The sequence below is a fragment of the Triturus cristatus genome, chromosome 10 (assembly GCF_964204655.1).
Source record: "Triturus cristatus chromosome 10, aTriCri1.1, whole genome shotgun sequence".
Classification (NCBI taxonomy): domain Eukaryota; kingdom Metazoa; phylum Chordata; class Amphibia; order Caudata; family Salamandridae; genus Triturus; species Triturus cristatus.
Window position 1 is genome coordinate 507,515,653 of NC_140593.1, and position 25,168 is coordinate 507,540,820.

Consider the following 25,168-nt stretch of genomic DNA (forward strand, 5'->3'; position numbering starts at 1 on the left):
GGCAGGGATTTCATTCAGCAGTTTGGAGTTGGAAAACAATGTTTGGCTGTTTCCAATTGTCCCCCTAGTGTGCTCTTGCAGAGGAATCTTGGCACGGGAGCCACGCGGTGACACAAGGACGATGCTGCGAGGAGAATGGAAGGACATGGATCCCTCCTGGGCCTTCTTTGCTTGGGCCTCAGGGGCTTCTGTGCGGGAGGCTACAGTTAGAACTTTCATGTCTGGGAAGCTGATTTGTATAGCTCTCTAATCACTCGAGAGGGTATCCAGGCATTAGACATAGGTGGACAAAGGTGGGCCCAGTTCGTAAACATGTACTTTTGAGATTATGATGATAACTACAGTTATGAAAGGCACCGTATTTTTCATATGATTCTGAAATTGGAGAGAAAGAATTAATTAACCATAACAAATCTTTTTTCCTTAATCGTTCTGTTTTAAGGTTCATGGCCCAAGGTTTTGCTCCTGGGCCTGTGCAGTGACTGAGAACCTGACCCTTCCCTGCTGCAAGTAGAACCCTGCACTCACCCCATTCTGAAGGCACTCACTCTTTGAGTGAGTCTCTGTCTATATCTAGAGATGCAGACTTCAACCCAAAGAGGTGAATGTTCTGTAAATCTAACCATGTGCGTCCTCATAATGTCCAGGAACCTTCTTCACAATAGATTTCCCGCTCTGCTGGTGTGGCGAATGGGGTTCTAAGCCGCCCAAAGATATTGACACTCAGTCACTCCTTGGACACTCGTGACAACAGATAGAATGTAAGATGAACAAGCATTGAAAATGCAATAGGTCTCGCCTTTAATTAAGTCAAAGCCATTTGCTTTAATATACAATACCATTAGCAAAGCAAATGGCTTTAGCTTTAACTTAATAATGACAAGACCTATTGCATTTTCAATGCTTGTTTTAACAGCTTTGTAAACTTGATAAGACAACTCATGATAAATACATGCACAGCTGAGAAACTCAGTATAAGCAAATAATCAACATTCTCATAGCTCCGTGTCCGTCAAAAATATAAGTGCCTAGGACATAAAACACAAGACCAACTAAACCTTTCCGTTTAGAATGAATAGAAGTTCGAGAGTGATAAGGTTACCTCATTAACAGGGCATTCCCCCACCTGTCCACCTTCCACCACATCAGGTTTTTATATACATTTTCTGTGTTATGCTCACAGTCCAAGTGGGGGATGTTAATTTGGACAATACTTGCCATTTTTCACAGCAGGCTTTGTTGCTACATACAAGAGCAGAGTAAAGACGAAAACATCTTTACCATTAAATGAAGGTCTCCACCACTGCAGTCTTTAAGGATTTGTAACTATTTCTATTTGGCGATTATATCAATACAACCTTGGCACACAATAAAGCTAAATGCATGTTAGCAGTCTGTCCAGCTCTTTATTTAAGCTCCTCAGACTCAGCAATTCTTGGAAAGCTGTCATGTGAAATCTTGCGTTTAGTACTAGAAAGAGACATGATGCCCAGAAGAAAAGATTCCGTTATGGCGGTACCCCTGCCCACAACTCTGGTATTCTTGCCTCTCGGGCGCCCCATTATGCATCCTGTTTCCTACTTCACTGTCGCACCTTTTTGGCCCCAGGATCTGGCTTCCTGAATGGGCAAAGAACAGAAGGGTGGTGGGGACCAAAAACATGCATAAAAAAAAAGACCACGTGTTTTTGCAGGAGCCATTCCCAGGCGTTTTGCAAGACTTATCACTCCTAAAAGAATGGCAGTCGACAATGGTGGGGCTTTGCACCCAATTTTCTGCCCATGCTTGCATTTACAAAAAGAGCAATTGATGGACAGAATGCAGAACAATGTCATACATTTACCCCAGTACAGAGATCTGGGCCTAAATCCATCGTTTTTTTGCTCACCATGCCATCCCAGTTTGGACATAGCCATATGCAAATAAGTCTTGTCCCTGCGCCCAATGGGAACAGTCCAGCCCGAACTGCCAGGCCAGGTCCTCCCTGGACTGGAAACAAACATTCTAGGACCGGTTTTGGGCTTTCAGCCCTCATCAGCCAGGATAGCTTGACTACAGTGGCATGGAGAGCAGAGGACCCATGTTTGGGCATACCCGTCCAACTCGGGGTGACAAATGCAAAAAGAACAATTGATGGACAGAATGCAGAACAATGTTATACATTCACCCCAGTACAGAGATCTGGGCCTAAATCCATCGTTTTTTGCTCACCATGCTATTCCAGTTTGGACCCAGCCATATGCAAATCAGTCTTGACCCTGCGCCCAATGGGAACAGTCCAGCCCGAAGTCCCACCAGGATTGCGGACCCACTTCACCTTGCTTGCATTTAGGTCTTTTGAAGGGATAGTATAGGATCCAGCTTACTACTGAGGAGAGATTGTTATGGCCAGGATAGGCTGACAACTCATCTAACGACTGCTGCACATTGGTGACACAAGTCCTTCTCTTTTAAATAGCGGAACGAGACACTACATGCTTCATACTGACAACTTTAACCAACATCCACAGTCAGAGGAAATGGGAGCAGGTGTGGGAGGGTGTGGTGACCTCACAACCTCCAAAAGGCTAGAAGGGCCCACACAGATTAACAACTCTACTTGGTTTTCTGGCACGATCAGCGGTCAGGAGCTAACATTAGGCACAATAGTTAAGCACATCATCAGGGTCTCCATTATGCCTATGCTTTACTTCAGTCCAGTCACTCTTATGATTCAGAATCATTACAGAGACAGCATCAATTATGACAGGATAGACACACCTCAGTTCCAAGGGGACCTCAGGTCCGAAAATAGGTAAGATTGTTGTCAGACACTGTTCGAGAAGCCACATTGCAAGCAGCAGCTACTAGGTCTCACCTGTGCGAGTAGAGGTAGTTTGCCTTTGATGTCTCAGAGTCCAATCCTAGCAAAACAGGCCAAGTAAAACACTTTCAGCATTAGACTCTCTGCGGTGCCGAAGACGAGCAGTCACAGGCTTCTCAGGGAGGTTGTGTGGGTACTCAAAGGCAAAATATAGTGTACTGGGAGCTGTTGGGCTGGATTGCCCTTCTATCTGCTCTCATTTCCAGGTTCCCCTTTCTGGTCTAGGCAATTCCACCCACCTAAGATTATGGCAATAGGATGATGATGGTTCAGGTGCAGATCTCCCCCATTCAGGTATTGATGCTTAGTCTAATACAGTTCAGCAAGTTTAGCTCCCATACAATTTAGTTGGTCATTTTTACCACCGACAGTGGAACAGTACTATCATGTAGCTACCAGCTTCGTCTCAGCCTTCTTCCTACTACTACTGCGAGGAGGTGCGCTATAGCAGCTCCAGTAGGGGTCTTCTCACTGGCCACAGGAGCTTGCCCGGCAGATGCAATTTCAGAACTCATGTTTCAGGTGGTAACTGGTGGAAGTTGATCAGGCAGAAACGGCAATCCCCACAGTAGGCTTGATCTAGACCCGGAACAGGTGATCTGCAAGCAGTGCTTAATTTGAGCGGTGGTTATCGGTGAGCCCCACCAGCACTAATTTTTGGGAGAACGGCACAAAAGTTTTCTCATCTGACATTTCCAGAGAGTAAAAGAGTTAAAATGCAAAGGGGAAAAAGCAGGAATCTGCAAGAGTGAGAAAAAAGGGCAGGGAGTGTCTGGTAGACAATTAAAGAGGCATGAAGTGGATTCCAGTCTGGTATTCAGAGCACCAGGGTGGCCACTGGCTTCGGTGCGGGCTTTGAGCACCAACAATTATTCTTCATGAACTAAAAACTGCCTGCATGGGCAGCTTCTTCCAGAATCAGTGCAGTCATGCACAGGTCAATCTCCTTCCAGAGGTGTGGCCATCTTCTGGGACAGCCAAACACAGACTAATTTGGACTCAAATCACAGCCCTGAGTGGCTTCATTGATCTCAGGACAAGCAGTCAGGGTTGCCAACAGGAACAACTTCGGAGAGACTGGGGGCACACCAGCATCTAGGTAGCCATACTGCGCTCCACAGTCTTCCTCTTCTGGAAGTCCCACCAGGATGGAGGACCCACTGCACCTTTAAAATAGTCACAACTTCTGCAGGGTTGGCAGGCTCCCCTCCTCCCAGCAGACGGGCTGGTTTTGAGGCTATTCGGGCCAGGTATACAGCTCTTCAGCAAGCGATAGTCTGACGTAATGTCCCCCACCTATGGGAAGCTAGGCAGCAGGCATACATCAGTTCTGGTTGCACAGCGCAGCCTTCTGCATACTCAGTGAAGCACTCCCTTAACTAGCCAGAGGGCTTGGAAATTGAACAAGTGGGCTTCCACTTTTATACCACAAAAAGCAGACAGGAGATGTGGATCGACTGTATGTACAGTCAAAAACGATTTGGCGTGGTTCTCCTTTCAAGTGTCCTTTCTTAGCTGTTCTCCAGTCACAGCCTTTGTGCAGAATGAAGCTTCTAATAGCAGGTTTGTCTCCAGCCTGGAGAACCCACTACAGAGACACAAGACTACCAGATGTCTGCACCTGGCTGTCATCAGCCAACTAAAAATGTGATCAGGAAAAGAAACGGCTGGGCCTCCGCCAAAGGAACCCTTTCAGTGTGCACAACAAAGTCTGAAATCTCACTTTTTCCCCACATAACCCCCACCAAATGGCAGTTCAGAAAGACAATCGTGCAGCTCCTTGCCCAGAAAAAAAGACCAAACTGGATATATAAAGGAGCCTTGTCTCATGTTCCCTCACTACATTTTTAGGAATATCAGCAATATGCTACCATACTCTGGGAAAACATTCTCACCTAACATCTTGTACAAAGGCCAAGACCAGCGGGTATCCAAAATGGATATCGCACAGGCATCGATTACTTTGACAGATACACACATTTGTTATGTTAGCTGTAGGATTTTGGTAAGCGTGTAGTAGCGGACTTTCAGAAATGGGGATTCTAGCTGACAGTGGTTTGCACTCCATCCATGTAGGGACCCACACTCTAGTCAGGGTAAGTGTAGTGCACACTAAGTTTATCTGCACAATGATATAAGTTTTTTATAATATGAAGATTTATGAACTCTGTATAATGAACATTTTTTAATGGCTCCAACATTTTTTCATAAAATATAGGTGTCATTCCATTATTAGTCAGTGGTTGTCTTGTGGCATTGCAAATATAGGTATATGTTTTTTTGTATGATTGACACGAATGGTTTGTGGTCTATTTGAGACGATTGGTTGAACAATTATTTTATTTGTTTACCGAAGGGAATTTATCTTCTTCTTTTACTGTTTTGGTGTCAGAGGTCCAGTACTTATACCACGTTTGGCCTTTGAAGTAGGGAGACTTCAATGAAAGGTCTTTGTAGTACAAAAGACCCTGCCCTTCCTGGACCCGACTCCAGACACACTAAAGGGGGGTATTCTGTTCTTTGTGTGGGGACAGGCGCAGCCCTACTCTGGTGCAAGTGTCAACTCCTCCCAACACTCTCGCTCAGGAAGAACCATCAGCCTGGTGATGGGCCATCGGGATATGCAGGGAACCCCTCAGCTCCCTTTGTAACTGTCTGGAGTGAATTCACAAAGCCCAACTGTCATCCAATCCAGACGTGTATTCTAGGTGCAGGCAAAGGCACCTAATGGTTAAAGTAAGAAAATGCCAACTTTTTAACAGGGGCATTTTCAGAAACGAAATTTAAAAAACAACTTCACTAAAAGATGTATTTTTTAAACTGTGAGTCCAGAGACACCAAACTCCAATTTTCTATCAGCTTCCAATCGGAAGATACCTGTGTAAAATGCTACAGGGCAGCTCCAATGCTAACCTATGGAAGAGACAGGTCTTGCTGTAGTGAAAAGCGAAGTTAGCGGCTTTTCACTACCAGGACATGTAAAACTAATAAGCAAATGTCCCACCTTTTAAATACACAGCACCAGACCGCTGGGGCTACCTAAGGCCATCCTTAGGGGTGCCTTACATGTAGTAAAAGGGAAGGTTTGGGCCCAGCAAGAAGGTTCACTTGCCAGGTCGACATGGAAGTTAACAACTGTGCACACAGGCTCTGCAGTGGCAGGCTTGAGACACGTTTGGAGGGCTGCTCATGTGGGTGGCACAATCAGTGCTGAAGGCCCACTAGTAGCATTTTATTTACAGGCCCTGGGTACCTGTAGTGAACTGTACTAGGGACTAAATTAAATTTGTTAATAATGAAGAAAACATATGTCCAAATACAGGAAAAAACGAAGTCAAGCACACAATCAAAAACAGGAGGCCAGAAGCAAACAGACAGGGGAAACCATGCCAAAAGAGGTCAGTCCAGCACTGACATGTACTTGAGTGGTCCAGCAAGCTTCCACTTTAAGGACACAGATAAAAAAAAAGTCTGGTCAGAGTAATAGATTCACAAAATGCTGCCACCTTCGCTCTATGTGCTAATCCCACGATATGGGCAGTAGTATGCTGTCTGTTAAAGAGGGCACCTTTAATGAGCCACTCTAGATCACAGGTCTGGTACATGACCTTACTCATGTGAAGGGACAGAACTAGGCCTCTGCACACACACTAGATTAGCATGATGTCAAGGCCAAAAAACAGGATACCACATACATGCAGTTGGACACTCAGGACAGGGGAACAACTGTACATCATGCAGGGGAGAATCCAGTCCCAACAACTATCCTCTTCTTCATTCTCCTAAGTGTTGTAATTGCATAGATAGGTCTTGTGGTTCCAACCTTGCAATTTGGATGCGACTGCCCACAGGGCGGACGGAAACATCCATTTCATTATGGCAGCCTGTGCGACGGCCGGAAAAGGCCCTCATAACTAGCTGCTATAGTGAAATGGATGCTTGTAAACACCCCTGCACCGTGTGGCAGGCTCCTCATGGTGCCCGCCACACGGTGCAGGGATGTTCAGCTCCCAAAGCAGAGGAACAGGAGGGAGGGGGGCCCTGCTAGGGGCCCCCGAAGTCATTTTGCGACAGTCTTTTCATGTCGGAATGGCCGATATGGAAAGGCTGTCGGAAAATGACAACACAATCCTGACGGCGGAGCCGTGGTCATTAGGGGATTATGAGCATTTCCGATGCTGCAACGGACAGCAGCGGGCGGTCCCTCCGCCCGATTCCTCCTCCTGGCGCATCGTAATGCACCGGGCAGACCGCAGGGGCAGATGTCGGTGTGTCTGACATCGTTTTGCGGTCGATGTCGGACCCACCGACATCGCAATCAGTCCCCAAGTGGTTCAGACCTATTTGTTTTCTAATGTTTCTCAATACTTGAATCGAGTTTCGTTAGGGGTTTGTTCAATTGCATACCTTAAAACCAGTGATTGTTTTAAAGGACATCTGACAGAACCGAACCACATATACTCCTTGTGGGAACAAGCAGCTACAGTGGACAAAGAGAAGCCTCCATCAAAAGTGCCTTCTCCCAAGATCAGGCACCTGGGATCCGAGTGCAGAGACTAGGTCGTCCTGCTTCACACTAGGATAGGTATCTTGATATGAAAGCTTTATTTACAACCAGACAACTGCTGGTTCAGAATTCTGAAGTAGTCACGTTTTTTCAACAGAACCGAATTGTGCTGTATTGTACGATGTCACAAAGACAGAGTCTGTACTTGAGTCCTAGGTGAAGATACACAAGCATGCTACTTAAAAACACATTACAATCTTTTATCAATTGAAAGCTGCTGTGAGTCTAAGAGTTAGGCATTTTGGGTGTGGTGATTACTGAAACATGCAAGTTCATCACACCTCGCAGATTTCACTGCTGAACATTGTGCCTCAGGGCACTGGGGTTTCAAGGCACAAACCTACAGGCGACTCATCGGATGGTAAAGAAGGCCTCATGTGTCGAAACTAAATTTTGCTGATGAGTCAGCACTGCAGGGCTACACAGCTCCTTGCCAGCTCTGCTAACATGTGAGACAAGTGGGTGGAGTAAAGTCAGACTGCATTTACAGGCTCCTTCTACGCTGGTGAAGAGCAATTGTCAATTGTTATTAGCATCCAAGTCCCGTCTGTTTTGTCATCCTGCACATATTGTCTCAAACTGATGAGAAAGATTGTTATGATTGTGTGTCAGCAAGAGCATGAAAGTGGAGGTCTTTATGGGATCACACCAACTCCCCATATCTGAGACTACCTCAGTGTCTACCATATAAACTTCAGGTTATACAGAATATAACTGCTCATCTGCTCTTGGGTGCACCTCGTTTTGAGCATGTTAGTACACTGTTGCAGAAATAACATTTCCTTACCATCAAGTAGAGGTTTCACTTAAGACCCTCTACTGTACACAGAGAATTACCAAGTGACTTTTCAGTATTTATCAGTTGACGTTTTCAAAACTACTATTCAAGGAACACGCTTTGGTCATCCTTGGAAAACCTGCTGACTTTTCCACGATGTCATAAGCAAAGGATTGGGAGGTTGAAGCTTTGCAGCTTGTGCTGGCAAAGCTCTGGAATATTCTTTCTGTCTTGATGCACCTTAAGAAGTCTCTGCTTAAGTCTAGAGTTTATAACTTGGCTCTTCAGTCAGTTGCAAACATAACAGAGGGTATCTGGAATGTATGCCACTGACAAACATTATGCACATAATGAGCTTGCCTACAAATCAAACAAGTCAACTGGTGTCTATCAATTAAACACACTGGGGCCTAATCATGTTTAACAGTACTACAATAGTACTACTAAACGTACTACAAAATGCTACTCACAAGCCTTTAAGTGAAAATCTCCAACTCCACCTATTTTATCTTTTCTATGGGGAGATTCTCACGCATGTAAGTTTACTACCTAGGGCCCGATTACGATGTGGGCTGAAACGGCTCCAAACGTCGGTAGGAGCTCTTCAGACCGCATCGTAATTGGCTGGTTGGATTCCTTTCCGACCGTCCCATTTTAATGGGGTCTGTCGGAAGGGAATCCGAATCAGATTTCCGAATGGCCTCCGACAGACTCGGAGAGCTTGTCCGCCATTCGGAAAGCCTTCAGTAATCCCTCGGCCAGCTGTTTCCGGCCAAGGGATTACGATGGCAGATTCCTAAAGCCTTTCTGTGCCGGCCTTTCTGACACAGAAAGGCTTTGGGAATCTGTCTTTGGGGGCCACCGGCAGGGCCCCCATTTGGAGGCCTAGGGGGCACCTATGGTGCACCCCCTTTTGATCCTGCACCCGGTGGCAGGCACGGTGTCTGCCACGGGGTGCAGGGATGAACTGCACCACTGCTCTTGTCAATGAGAGCATGCATTGCGTTCGGAATGCATGCTCCCTTTGTAAAGTATAGGAATGCGAGCGAACAGTGTTCGGTCACATCCGAATTGCTGGGATGGGACCAACAACAGGCGGTTGTTCAGTCCCACTTCTCAGACGATGTGGGACGGACTCAGGTCCATACGACATCGTAATCGGCTCCTTAGTAGTAAATGTGGGAGTGGCCAGAGGGAGTGGTTGGAAAATGGGACATACTTTCTATAAAATGAATGAGGTTTAGGGAGAGTAAGGACGAGTTAAGGATGAGTTTAGGGAGGGGCAGACATACACACACGAAAGAGTAAGCCTATTCCTATTCACTAACTGCACTTCTAAAGTTAATACAGGCAAAAAGGACCCACAACAGCAGTAAGTGTACTTCAGCACAGAGCTGAAGTACATCCAGCACAACACATGGCCAACTATTGGTCCTGCAAGGCCCTTCCATAGAAAATAATCAAGGAATGCACTTAAAATCCCTTTGAAAGATTGTTACATTAAATTATTCAAAATAGTAAAGTACGTAAATAAATTTAATTTACTGGTCACAAAAATATATCTAAAAATAAAACATGCTATTTTAATACAGATTAATACACATTTAAATGTTAGTTTTTATTAAAATATAATTACATTATTTTTAGTTAATGCTATACATAATCAAAAAAAATTATAGTTTTAACTTTAGGTGTTTTTTTTTTAATTCGAACTTCAGAGAAATCATTTTAACTTATTATATTTAAAATAAATAAATTGTAAATTAAAAATTAAGCTATTGGTGTTGTAACATTTGTGTTCTACCTTTTTAAAAATAATATATCCCAATATACTTTATTGTTTGCAGAAGAATTTAATATTTTGCTTCATATTTTATAAACTTTTTTTACTTTCTCTATATTTTTACAATAGGGAGGTCCCCACCAGCTTGGCAATCGTATGGTAAAGTACAGGGAAAATTAAAATAAGGTTATTAAACTTGAAAAAATGTAAAATATTTGTATGTTAAATATTAATATAACATAATTGATTTATTCATTTTAAATTGAGAACAAAAAGCAATGCTACACCAGTATCAACATGTTAATTAAATATTTAATGAATTTAAATATTTTTAATTAAATATTTTTTTTAAGGTTTATTCACAAAAAAAAACTCCAAGCTCACAGGAGCTCTCAGTGGTGCCATGTAGTGGTACTGGGCAGGTGTCAGCGAAGACATGAAATTCAAATGTCTTTCAAAGAACTAAAATTGTAATTTGGAATGATAGAGGAGAAGGACACAGCCAACACATGCTTCACCCAAACGTATTTTGCCAAGAACTTATTCAAGGTATCAAGACCAAATCAGTGCAATTCAACCAGGCACAACACACAAAAAATTTAATTTATTACCACAAACAGGGTAGTGAGGTTTCAGTCACAATGTCTGGTCCCTCCTATTTGATGCTAGTCAAAATGCTAGCACAATCAAAACTCTTAAGGGTACCAAGATATCCTGGAAGAGTGGGTGCTGCATTGGCCATGGATAAAGCAGAAAATAAACATTACAGAAGGGCATGAAGACTAGGAGAAAGTTCCACACGGGTATTTTCAGCAACTTGTTTCTGGTCCTGGTAGGTCAGGACACCTCATGCAAAAAGGGCAAGTACAGACACCATAAAATGCAGGCTATGCTTAACAGCCACATATGCAGTTTTCAGCAAGTGCCTCCCATGCAGATTTTGATTATCTTGATGCACGTCGCCTCAAAAGATCTCATGCTGCTTTGTGCAGTATTAGAGAAAATACTTTCAGCAAAAAGCATTGCACGCGTGGCAGTTACAGTTTATGAAAATGCATTTTTCAGCCAGCTGATTGAAAGCACCTTGTAGAAAGGCATACTCAACCATTGTGTACTAAGAGTTATACAGAGCCCCCTGCAGAAATCAGATGTACGTGACAAGTATTGCATTTGACTACTTAATCACAAAATCAAGACACGAAGGTTAAGGGATAACGCAGAACACTAAGGGAAACGTGCCAGCTGTTCCCCACTATTATATCAAGGAAGCAAGATCACATGTTCAGATAATAAACATTTCTTCTGAAAACACTATATCCTTTGCAATTATTCCCGTTTAAGGAGACTGCTACCATTCAACAAACAAGCATTGGCATAGCCAATAGGTCTCGCCTTTGGGACCTTATAAGTGTTTAGCCATGCAACAGTTGCATAACTAAATACTTGTAAGGTCCCAAAAGCGAGACCTACTGAGTATGCCAAGCGGCCGTGAGGCCGCGAAAGTGATCGCGATCAAACATCAAAGCGGCCGTGCGGCCGCGAAAGTAATCGCGGTAAAGCGCAGCGCGCGCGCCTGCACACATGCACTGTAGCTCTAGGCTGGCCTGGTAGCACTTTTTGGAGCCCTCTCAATAAGTCTCGCCAGACCAGCGCATGCGCTGGGTCAGGCGAGACCTAAAAATACAGCATACAAGCTCGTAGCACCAAGCTCCTTCTAAATCATTGTGGATCTGATTTATGGAACACACTCCACAGTGTAATTCTCTCACACAATCACACACCTTATTCAGCAGCAATTGAGATTATGACATTTCTTTCACTTCATGTAATTTCCCTGGAGATTATCAAAGTCAGAAGACACACATTTTTTTAGGCATGGCTAGAAAGCACTAACTCCCTCCTTAGACATTTCACTTCCCAAAATATTTAATCCAAAATACATCCAGGAATGAGATTCTCTTTTGTTTGCTATTGCCCCTATAGTAAGAAATGCAAGTATTCAGCTGACTGGTGGAGATTAGGCTTTGAGCCACTGGCATGTAAATTGTCAAGTCATTGCTGCAGTGTACACAAGAGATGTGTGTATCAGTCAGTACAGCTTTACTTGATTCAGTGAGCGAAACATCATCTTTAGAACGGGTTAGGAAGTGTGTAGACCACTGAAGGGCAACAGCAGACATACAACAAGCATTGGAAAAGACAATAGGTCTCACCCATGTGAGAGTTATTGACTTGGCCAATGTCTTTTAGCCAGGTTGTAGAGCAGCACGGCTGCACAGGCAATGAAAGAGACGAGGAAAGGAACAGGCAACACGGAAAACTGGAGGGAGGGTTTTAGGGAGCAGACAATGGGAGAGGGGGTGGAAGGCAACAGGATGGTTAAAAAAAAAAAAAAAGGGCTATGCCGTGTCCAGTGCTGGCCGTATCATAGCCTTTTTTCTTACGGTGATGGGGATACAAAAGAGAACGGGAGGTGGGAGGGAAGAAGAAATACATTACAGCTGGAGGGTGAACTGTGGGAGGGAAGAAGTAACAGGGACAAAGGTGGTTGAAGAGGAGCAAGCAACATGGACACAGGAGTGGGAGTGAAAGAAGCAGCCCGAACATGGGCATGGGAGGGGAAGAAGGAAATAGTACCTCAATCACAGCACGAGCAGCAGAAGGACAATAATCAAGGTGAATCAATCAGTTCTCGGTCCATGCTCCACACTCAAAAGAAGAGGATGTGAAGCCAGTACGTGCTGGCATATTAGGAGGCAGCAAATAAGAGAGACAACAAAGCCAACGAATGGTAAGTAATTAGCACATTCCAATGCCCTTGTTGTATATAATATCTCACACAAGCGAAAGAGCATGCACGCTGTATTAGACAAGACCTAAAACAGGGAAAGATCTGCAGCTGTAAGTGTAATGTGTGGTGCTCACTGGTAATCCGGACTACCATAGAAGTACAGATATTAAGCATCAGTTGCATAAGTAAGGGAAAAATGTTTTTTCAACTGCTATACTTGAATAAAGTCTTTTACAACACATTTTATAAAAAGATACTGGAGACTGCACTGGTATACAAGTTTTAAAAAAACACCACATCAGTAGAACAACTCACTTAATACGATTAGCCAGTGTTGTATTGTACATGAACTGAATGCAATTGTTCTAGAAACTCTGGAAAAGCATTCATACAGCTCTGGACACTGTGAACACTATCGGAGTTAAAATAGCCAGTGAGTAGCCAACAGTTTTACCTATAAGGGATTGGGAGGAATGAGCTGCAACACAGCTGTCATGTAGAACAGGGCTTTACAAATGTGTTTATCTATATCTCTCCTAACATGGAGGATTATGATCACAAGCAGTACAGCAGCCCCTTAACCCAGCAGGGTCAAGCTATACAGCTCTTAATGCAGTTGGCTCAATGGGTAACAGCCTGGTAATATTAATGATTTGTAAACCCCTGGTTTTGTACAAGCTGCCACATGACAGATTTAGGTAATCACGAGAACTCAAACTGCTTAATTATAAAGGGTCATCTGACACTGAAATGGTGGTGACACCCAAACTTTTCCTTGTAAAGCAGCCAACTTGAATGGATGTTTATGGCTACCACATGAACCAATAATTTAAGGCCTGGAAGTAAGCAGGGAACACCTGCCTTCTAAAGACAACACAGCGAATCTTAAGAGTGGGCCTGTAATTGTAGCAACCCAAGCACACAAACGCAGCCCACTTCAGATGTTCAAGCACGTATCGACGTCTACAGTATTTCCCTTAAAAACCTTTTAGAACTCAAAACAGCACTGAAAACATGTTCAGTTAATCCCTCTCAGTCTGCATGATGTACACCCAAAAACAAACATGCTATAAACAAATAGTAAGAAACGGCCTAACCTGGGGCCTCAAGCATCAATAGTCAAGAGCAGTTAAGCGATTAAGTTGGGCAAGCGCTGATTGCATCAATCCACTCCCCGACTTCTCAATTACCCAGTCCGCTGACAAATGCACCCTCACTCCCCATCAATTCTTCACTGAGAAGATTATCAAAATAAGATATCACATCAACAAAGCATAACAGACATCCACTCCCACACCCCTCCATTCCACCACTGTGAAATCAAAGCCAAAGTTAAAATCGAGAAATCCAATAGAACAGGTTAAAACCTTTGATTACTTGGGAATCTGGATCGACGATAAGCTTCATTGGGGTGTCCAAGTAACTAAGGGCCTGTTTTAGATTTCGGCGGATGGGTTACTCCAACTTAACGGTGACGGATACCCCATGCACCTAAATATAAATCCCATAATAATCTATGGGATTTCTTTGTCGGCGGACGGAATATCAGTTAACGTTGTCACAGAGTAAGCCGTCCGCTGAAATCTATATCAGGACCTGCATCCAAAGTGGCTCTCTCGCAACGGCAACGTGTCGGAGCAGTTCAGAGATTTGCAAGCAAGTGCAACAATTACCTGATAAAGCCTGCACTGATTGCGTATAAAACCAAATCAGTTGCCGCAAACTCCTATGGCGCTGTAATCTGGGGACACGTAAATGTGCACGCCTTACAAAAAGTGGGAAACTCAATCCGGATTGTTATACCTAGGCCCAGGGACACCATTGGTAATCTTCAGAGCCAAACTGGGAATGATTTTTGTGGTTGATTACATTGCTTTCCGCCCAGTAAGCTATTGGATACAAGTTTGGATCATCCCTGCTCTTGCAAAGAACCAGAAGAGCCTGAGGGACATCCTTAGATGCCTGAATTGTAAAAGTTTGCCTTGGTTTAGACACATTGAGTACATCTTAAAATCATTAGATTGTCCAGATTTATGGCTATATCCAGAAAACATGACCAAAGCCACTTTGCCATCAGTGAAAAGGAAGTTCTGAGCTTTCATCTGGCACGAGCATGAGGATACAAAAGGTGCCTTATTATCTGGACATAAAGCTGAACCCCGTTGGGAGCATTTCCTTGACTTGATTTCACCACGTAAGAAAAGGGCTCTATACCTCAGATTTAGGCTAGGCATACTACAGGTTCAATCATACATTAAATCTGGTCCAAAGGTTTCAGACAGAGAGTTGGAATGTGATAATATTTCTTGGGTGGCGAAGAAACTTTGAAGCATTTTATGCTATTCTGTGTTAAGTCATTAGCCGCACGCCCCCCACCCCGAAGCCGTTACCTAAGCCCCCTATTTTTAAAATACTATATGAGGAGCTGTAAAGATGCCCTTTCACTTTTATTAAAGAACTGACCAGACGGAGATCTATCAGGCTGTAGCATCATATATATCCTCTGCTTAAAAGGGAAGATGACTGATTACAACATAGGGCTAGGAGAGTAGCAACCTTAGCTAGAAAGAGCTTAGGCTATTTGGAACAAATGGATGTTATTGCTCTAAATTACACTTGCACTTTATTTCGATGGGAGCTAGGGCCGTGATTTGAGCATATATATATATACAGGTGCTAACTCAGACGTGAGCAGTAGAGCAGCACTAACAGTTTTACAAGGGGGTCTAAGGAAGAATAGGTCCATCTCTGGCACTGATATATTTGTAACAGGATTTGCCCTGCTAGGATGCACTTTAGCTGTTTTGCACAGATGAAGCCTTTGAGGCGGATTAATATTTTTAAAGCCATTAGCCGTTCTAGACATCTATACCTAGCACTTTAGCTGCTTGTTGAGTAGACATATCTTTTATCTAATTTTGTATAGGTCTATCTCTGGCACTGATATATTTTAAAATGGCCTTGCCCTGCAAGGTTGCACTCTTAATTGTCTTGCACAGACGAAGCCCAAGAGGTGAGCTAATATTTTTAAAGCCACTAGTCATTCTAGACGGCAACTATACATATCACTTTACCCGCTTGCTGTGCAGATATATAGTATCTTGCTTACCTAACTTTGCACACCACACAGATGCACTGTAGTTATTTTTGCACAGATAAAGCTCCCGAGGCAGCTTAATACCCTCAGGCCATTAGCCGACCCAGTTAAAAATCACTTACAGCACTATTATTCTCTCGCTGCATAACTACAATACTATTCCTTGTCTGTGCTCTTTTTCTTTCATACCCAGGAATCACTGTACAATAGTTTTATCATTTTAATATAACTAGATTTACTGTCTCCTACCCCAGTTCCTTTTGCACTGAAGACAAACCCTTTATTTAACACATCTATGATTGTATTTGTTGTACGCCCCAACCCAACTAAAATATACTTTATTTGTGATGTAGTGGAGGATGACAGATACATCCATGTTATTTATCAATGGAACGCACGCAGACTAGTTGCAAGCCCATTGATGTGTTTAACCTGATCAGGCTGCATCTTGCATCCACGAAATTACTGAAGAGAGGCATGTTAGCATAAGGAAACATAATGATGGGAATGTTTGTAATGTTTCATTACTTAGCGTATGTATTGTTATAATGAAGTGTATACATTTGGGTATTCTGCAATGTGTAAATGTTTATGTTTTATTATTGTACGGCTTTATTGTAAAGCAAAATCAATAAACTTGACAGAACTGCCAACCTCCAACCTTTTTTCACATGCCCACCTCAGACATGCTCAGCTCTCTCAGGCCACTTTCTATCTAATACAATGACTCCCTACCATTATCCATTGTGGAAACAACTGGAGGAGATACCCTCACTCCCATTGTTACTTCAAGGTAAAGAACCTTCCCCATGGTCTTCAAGAAAGGGCAGACGTTTCAATTACTAAAGAAACCTAGCTTGGACCCTAACGATCTTGTCAACTACCACCTCACTACCCACCGAATTTTAATCAGTAAAATAACTGAGGAAAAAGCCTCCACCAAACTAGAAAGAGAAGATCAAACATATAAAGCTACCAATATGGAATCTGATCACCCTAGAGCTCGGAAACTGCAATGATTCAAATAGTCAATGACTTGAACAATCTCTGCCTCTTGGCCTTACTCAATTTTCCTATAGCATTTGAAATGGTTGGCGAGCAAGCATGTATACACACCTTAGAATACTACGTAGGTGTCACTGATACAGACCAGCATTGGTTCACCTTTTATCTCAACTGCCACCAGCTGGGTAAGATAGGAACTCAAAACATCAGAAACTTTCCATCTCCTGTGAGAAGTCATCATTTCACTCACCAATTTCAACCTCTGCATGCAATCCTTTGGATCAATACTAACCGTAAAAACAATAACATCCAACAATATGCTGACAACACACTTTCACCTCAAAATCTCTTAAACGAACAACATTTACTAACTCAAAACCAGCCTCGAACTAAACCACAACTAGATTTAAAGCACTCAGGTAAAGCTCGCAGAAATCGTCCGCTTCGTTTACCGCAATGAGCAATCGCAAATCCAAGCTTGGCTAACCAACAAGAACCTGGGCAAGCAGCTTCACTCTACAACTGGCAACCAATTTAAAACCACTTTGGTTTACCCTTGACATGGTCCTTGTTTTCAGGGGACACACAGTCAAGAAAACAAAATAGCAAGATATCAATTCACCTTTAAAAACATAAAAGCATACACAAGAGTGTATGCCCCGGATCTCTCCCACCTGGATGGAGATAATGCTCTGCTCAACAACCTCATGTTGGCACCCCTGAGAGGTATCCTTCAAGCTGCATTTCACTTCCTCATGGGCCTGAAGAAGTATAACAGAACACTTTAACACCTCCTTCGGTGCTACTACAAGATGCACAGCCACATTCTGGAATGAATCCAATCAATCAAAAATTGCTTATTCCTTGCTTGTCAGTTTATCCATAATTTACTCCATTTCTTTTTTACTTTTCATTCAATCCATTTTACTCATTCCAAAGAAACGTAGGAGGCGTACTGGTTTCCACATGCCACTTATTTATTAAAATCACCCAATGCATTTCGGAAAACAAATCCCTTCGTCAGGGGTATCTAGAATGCAAAATTACATAGATAAGTGATTGTTAACTCCATCATTACTAATTTAAACAATAAAGCAAAAGTTATCAATCTATTATCTGCATACCCATTACAGCTACCCATTGCATCTATCTATCTGACATCATCATCATGACAGTAAATGATCTATCTGCTTGACATAACACTCCTTGCAACAATTTTAAGATATCAACAATGTTGTGGGTTATTAATTTTTTAAACCTAAACTTTAGTGGGCCTTTCGCTGTAACGCGTGAACATGAGTATTAAAATAATGCAGGCTCACTCAGAAAAGCCATGCTTCTCAAAACCTCTCGAAAAGACGCCGCAGCATCGATTTCCTTTAGCGTTGGACCAAATCAACTGCTAATGACTAGTGAAGTTTTAATCTCACCTCCCTGGTTCTCCACAGGTGCATAATCACGTGTCAACTGCTTTGAAAACCCGCCCAACACTGAAAACAGACTAGTGTGTTTAACATTTCAAACCCTCACTCGTGGTGTTGAGATTAAACTACAGTTCCCATAACCTCCCACCTAGGGTCTTTTTCCCGTTTTACCAGCCTGTGTTTCGCCAGCAAGATCATTTATACTTGTCACAAGTATCAGATAATAAGTTGTGCACACCATATCATAATGCAATTAAACTTTGTTTGCTGTGTATGCACGAATAATAAACACAACCCAGAATGATTTAGTTTTTGATCTCAATGAAAATTCTTTTGTGGCCGAAAACCCACTCCTGCGTTCAGTGTCTTATTTTCCAGTCCCATTGATGCTTTCTTCATTTTCCTTGTATTCATTCAAATTTACTCAAGGGTGCAAACTCACAAGACGGACGGCGTCAATTTGTAAACATCATTAAAGTAGTGAGATGCACACCGACGTACTCGAAACTTGAAGGCATGTACTCTTTTAAATTGTTTTGATGTGCAAACATGATTCGCGCTCCGCCCGGTTGCGCGTAACAACATAACAGAACACTTTAACACCTCCTTCGGTGCTACTACAAGATGCACAGCCACATTCTGGAATGAATCCCATCAATCAAAAATTGCTTATTCTTTGCTGGTCAGTTTATCCATAATTTACTCCATTTCTTTTTTACTTTTCATTCAATCCATTTTACTCATTCCAAAGAAACGTAGGAGGCGTACTGGTTTCCACATGCCTGAAGAAGTATAACCACGTTACCCCAACAATAAGGGAACTACACTGCTGACCTCCAGGTAGGCAACATCAAATCAGCTGCATCACACACACTGCCCTAATCAAACTGTACCCTATGCTCTGTCCACGTTCAGGGTTCTGTTATTACACAAGTAGGTTTGCACTATTTTGTCCACCTCCGATTAGTGCTATAATAACTGATTGTAGCTTTATTACTTGTCCATTCAGTCCTTTCCCATGCCCATTCTGACATTTAGCTACTCATCCAGCTCTTGAGTCGTTCCATCAGGCTGTTGCTCATTCTGCAGACAGCTTACAATGCACAACTTGTGGTGGAATCCTATAAAAAGGTACCCCTTTGCGCTTACTACGTGGGCATATACTGTCCATTGTGTACAAATATATGCATGTTGGCTATGGGTGTACACGTAAGCCACTGTCCTGGTTGTGTCTTAATGGACGTTTTCTGGGCCCACTTGAATACATACAGCGTTGCCGCTGAGCAGGTGTGCATTGTCATTAGAAAGCCAAACTTCTTATGCACTGCCTTACTGAATCCTTGCTCTGGCCTGAACTACATTTCATACAATGGCACTTCCTATGATGGCATCACTAAGTCAGAAGCCATGTAATGCAACACCAAGCCGGTCATTTTGAAACCAAACGCACCCTACCTCTTTTTGGTCACAAAATGCTGGCAAATGTACCCAGAGTAGGGCAGTTATCTGGCAAAGTGGAGGAAAGGCAGGTCGGAAGTGAAGGTGAGCACATGACGTACATGTGACTCCGTATGGCTCGGGTGGCTCTCCAGCGGCGCAAGAGAAGCCGCTGCCACCCACAGTCCAGCCGAAATGACCTAGTAGTAGTCAATGATTTACTCACCAGCATGAATACCATTCGCACGTGTCACCAGTGTCTCCAACTAGCTTTGTGTCTGGGTGCTGGCTGACTTAGACAAGCAGACGGACGGATTTCTTTACAGTACACTCAGTAAAGATCCATCATCTCCGCACTAGCGTCATTAGAGCCCGCCTTCTCCCGGAAGGCGGGCATAAGCAGCAGCTGTATATTGTGCCGGGGCACATGCCCTCTCGTACAGCCAATCCAAACCTGACAATCGTTCGCCCAGCCAACCCTGGGTCTCGTTTCAGTTTCGTACAGGCCAGCTGGTATAAATTATCAGCCAATCCTAGAGAACAATCCAGCAACCCGAGCCTCACAACCAGTGAAAATTAGTTCTCCTAGGCAACCAAATGACAAGTATTCCCATAACCAATAGCAGGACATCAAACTTTATCTCTTACAACGTAGAATATATTTTCAATATTGATTGGCTGGCGCTGAAAGCCGGTCCATTGTTCAATTTGGCGCTGTCTGTGGGCCATGACTCGACAGTTCATTAACGAATTATCAACGGGTTTCGGTTTCAACGATCTGTCAGCACATTTTTGTTTTGAAAATCACAGCTCCAAATCAGCAGTATAAGGTATAGGGATTTCTTGTGTATTATTATCCATACGGAACATCAAGTCCCAGAGGTAGGTAGTTAGACTTCGGGATTAAAACCCCTCAGGCGGTACGGAGACCTATACCACTCAGTCGAATGAGTTTCCAATGAAAAGAAGCGTGAGGGAAGTCAGGTGGTGTGGGGTAGGTTGGCATGATTGAAGGCAATGGAAGTAAGGTATATTATATATAGAGTTTATGTTTTACGTACCAAGTTAGGTATTTCCCACAAGGTTTTTTCTGCAGTATACATACTGTAGGAAGCTGGCGTTTTATGTAGTGTTGCAAAATGAGGTACACTGTAGAAACTCCAGACCACTTTTATTGGCTTACAGGGTTTAAATGATTTAATCCCAAATGCTCTGTTTTGTGGGCAAGCAGTGTAGGCTTATCAGAAGGTAGTGTTAAGCATTTGTTGAACACAGAGTAGATAAATGAGACACACACTCAAGAAGAACTTGAGACTAATTTAGAAAAATAGGTCTTTTTTTATATTTTTTAACACCAAGAACTTTGTAATTGGGTAAGTACTTTTCGATTTATCAGTTTTTACAGTTAAGCAAAAATGTCACACAGTGGTGTTTTTATGCTGTAACCCTTTCCTACGGAGAAATAAACATATAATGCATACAGTTATTTACAATCGTATTCTGCAGGAAGAAATTATGGCGATACGAAGCGGAATATAAGAGTAAATACCAGGGGCCACTTTGATCTACTAAGGACAATCGCCTGCGGGGGTTCTGAGGATGGGGGCTTGTGGAACCGAGGCATGCTTCACAGCAAGATGGCGGCGCGGGACGAGAGCTGGGCCCCGATGAAGGCTAAGATCACAAGGCTTGTTCCCGACAGCTAACGGTCCAGGCCAGGAACGGTAGGAGGAAGGACAGAGACCGTCATTGGGGTGTGTGGTGTGTTTCCGTGGGAGTGAACCTGTAAGGTACAGCGGTGGCAAGCGAGTAGGGTGATTTGTGTGGCGGCGGCCCGTGACCGCAGTTCTGCCGTTGGTGAAGGGGCAGCTGATTGAAGCAGAGCGGCGGACGCTGTACATACAACCAGAGTGGGGCAGGATTCGAGTGGTCCCCTCGGCGCGAGTTGTGCGCCAGCTCTGATTTGTGGCTGCCGCAGCACACATGGCGAGCCTGCTGCCGGGGAGGAATTAATCCGTTACGTGTGTTGAGCCTGCATGGTGAGTGGAGGCTCTTCCATAATGCTGAAGGCGTGAGAGGCACATAGCGGGCTGCAGGATGCCTGAAGCTCACAGATCTTAACAGATTGACCCCCCCCCCCCCGTGATGGTGCTGGTGAAGTGTGGCGTGGCTAGCAGAGGCGGATAAAAACAACCTGGGCCTGGCGCATCCTGATAGGAAAATTAACACCCCTTGGAGGTGCTTCATATGTTCATGATCTTGCGAATGCACAGTGAAGCAAGGCCGCACATATAGGCACTCCTGGATGCTGTGGATGGTGGACCCCCATGTGGCTAACGTGATCATGAGATCGGAGCTGGAGGCACGTGGTGAAGCCAAAGGCTGCTGTATAGCTGAGTGGGGAAGTCTACTCCTTCAGTAGTCCGGTGAAGGCACAGAAACGCCAAAGATGGGAAAAACGGACAAGCAACAGTCCAAACTGTCTTTTGAATCTCAACGCGACCTGCTGTGGCACATTCTGATACTGAGCCGGAGGTGGGGCAAGCGTCTACATCAACACTAGAGTCACTACAGGCGATGCAGCAGAGACTGCAGGCCGTAGACGGGAAAATAGGTATCCTCACGCTCAGGATGAACAGTATGACCGCCAAACAGGAAGCGTGCTTAACTGCGGTGGAGCAGCGCATTTTCTCTGTCGAGGACAAGTCATGTGCGACATGGAGAAAATATTGGAGGTAATCAGAGCGAAGAAAAAAGATTTAGAGGTGCGTTCCCGGCGCAACAACCTGCAAATAATGGGGTTCCCTGAGAGCATCAACACAGGCCACCTTGAAGACTACATAGAGGGAATGCTCAAGGATATGTTTGGGGCAGAAAATCTCTTGCAGGTACTCATTATCGAGAGGGCGCATAGATCAATGGCCCCCAAACCACCTCCAGGCGCTCACCACGGCCTATCATAACCAGACACTTGAATTACCGGGATCGGGATACTGTGCTACGATTGGCAAGGGAGAAACAGAACACTAGCTATCAAGGGAATGTGATGTCCTTTTTCCAGGATTTCACAGTGGCGGTGCAAGCAGCCCGTAGAGAGTTTGCACCTGTTAAGAAGAAATTGCGTGAGTTGGAAATTCCATATGCGATGCTGTATCCTGCGCAACTGAGGATTTCGCACAAAGGCAGGATGAAGTTCTTACAAACACTGAGAGCAGCTCAGGATTTTCTGAAACAGGTGCAATCCAAACGTGAGTCCAAGGAGGTCGCCTTCCCCCTGGCACTCTGAATCATGACTTTTGGTGAGAAAGATTTGAAAAAGGGGCAGGTGCCGGTAAGATGGTCTCTATTCACATATGAGGTTATGGTTGACTATATAGGTGGTCAGGGTAACACGCCACAGGACGTGTGATGGGCAGACTATAGAATGGCCCTGAACTGTGTTGATCAGGAATGTGGATCATTGGGGTTCCCTCAGTGCTGTATATAACTGGACAGTAATGTGGTAGATGCCGAGTTGTGGACTGTAAGGCTCCTCATGAAATGTAAACAGACATATGTTTTGTAAAAAATGCTGGTGGGTGGTTTTGATCGAAGTGGGTCCATAAAGATGGGGCTCCGCAATTTGTCTGGTATAGGTTGTGGAAAGTTGAGGGTATGGATCAAGGTACGTAATTACGCAATTGTATTTCTTATTTTGAGAATGTAATCTATAGCACTATGTTAGGATGTTAATTCTGGCCACACCCGCACTGCGGGTGGGAGTACGGTTGTCTGGTCGCCCCATGTGGGTATTCCCCAGCCTGGTTGCAATGCTGTTTGCATTTTATCTCGGGATGTGTCTTTGGCATGATTTGAATGCTGAAGTGGGCGGGGGGTTTCGAGTTGTTTGTATGTTCAAGCATGATACATTGCTGGCAGATAGACACTCTGGTTATGCAGGTACAATTAGATGTGACACCAGAAAGGACTAACACGCAGGATCAAGATACACTGTATTAATGGTAGGTGAGATTAGGCCTATGACATGGAATGTCAGGGGGCTGAATAATCGCAAGAAAATCAGGCAGGTGTTGGCATATTTAGACAGACAGGTACAACTGGCTCTTTTACAAGAGACACACCTCACAGGAATTGGAGCGGGTAGGGCAGGTAGAAAATGGGCAATGGTGAAGGCGGCATCATCATATTCATCTTATGCTAGAGGGGTCATGATTTTAGTGAAAAGGGGACTGCCCTTCAGACTTACGCATACAGAATCCGACGATCTGGGCCGGTTCACACTTATACAGGGGAAACTTTGTGGCGCAACAATTATCACAACATACGACCCCAATGTCGATGACCCAGAATTATATGGAAGACTGTAGAGTAAACTCTTTGCCCTATAACCAGAAGTGGTACTTCCTGGGGGGGGAGGTGGGAGGTGAGGAACGGGACCTGAATACATATCTGGACCCTGATATTTATCAAACTGCAACTACTCTCTGGCAGGGTAAACGGGCTGCACAAATAGTATATGATTTTATGCACACCCAGAAGCTCATTGACATCTGGAGGGCACGAAATCCTACGACCCGTGAGGGCACCCACATCTCTTCTGTACGTAATTCGTGGTCCAGTTTAGACTTCTGGTTCATCTCCAGATCGGCTGCTACCTGGGTGAAAAGGGTGATGCACTTGCCTCGCACTCTCGGATCACTCCCCTGTGGTAATGGATGTGGGCATTCCTACACAACACTCTCGGCCTTTTCAGTGGCGTCTCCAGCCAAAATTTCTGCTTGATCCAGTCTTCAGGGAAGGGGTGAGGCAGGCCATTGAGTTATTTTTTCTCGAAAATGTGGGTACGGTGGGGTAGGCAGGCACACTGTGGGAGGCATTTAAGGCCACGATTAGGGGGACATGTATTGGGCTGCAGGCAGGTGTGCTTAAAGATCTGCGCTCCCGGATGCATATGTTGGAGAAATCCTTAACAAAGTTAGAAAAAGAGTATGCTGTCACTCACAAACTGGACACCAGGCTAAAATTAGGGAATTGGTCACAGAATATAATGAAACCGCAGACCAAGAAATTAGGCATTTGTCCAGGCGCTGGGTAGCAAGGGCATATGGGGAGGGTGGATGCCCAAGCCGTACTCTGGCGGTAAAGATCAGCACTCCGCTGATGCAGGAGTACATTACACAGAGAGAGCGCCAGGATGGCACAAAATGCCATAGCACACCTGAAATTCTTAATCACTTTATGGATTTCTATTCCGAACTCTATAGTGCAGGTAATGAAGCATCGGGCAAAGAGGTGCATGCATTCTGAAGGAAATAGCCCTGGCCTGGCTATCCCCGGGGCAAAGAGAGTACCTGATGCAACCATTCACAATTGAGGTGAAGGAGGCGATACAGGCGCTTCCTACTGGTAAGGTAGCAGGCAGC

The 25,168-nt window shown here is 44.1% G+C and overlaps 1 protein-coding gene across 2 annotated transcripts in view; it reads right to left on the bottom strand.

The window, feature by feature from the left end:
* The window catches only part of UBE3C (ubiquitin protein ligase E3C), a 992,333-nt gene extending 972,187 nt beyond the window's left edge, over positions 1–20,146 (bottom strand). The window contains exon 1 of one of the 2 annotated variants that reach the window (XM_085631966.1): positions 19,972–20,146. The gene's annotated coding sequence lies outside the window, so the exon portion shown is untranslated. Of the gene's footprint in view, positions 1–19,763; positions 19,944–19,971 lie in introns of those variants that run through there. The other variant, XM_085631967.1, reaches the window with a different exon arrangement.
* Between the last annotated feature and the right edge of the window lie 5,022 nt (positions 20,147–25,168).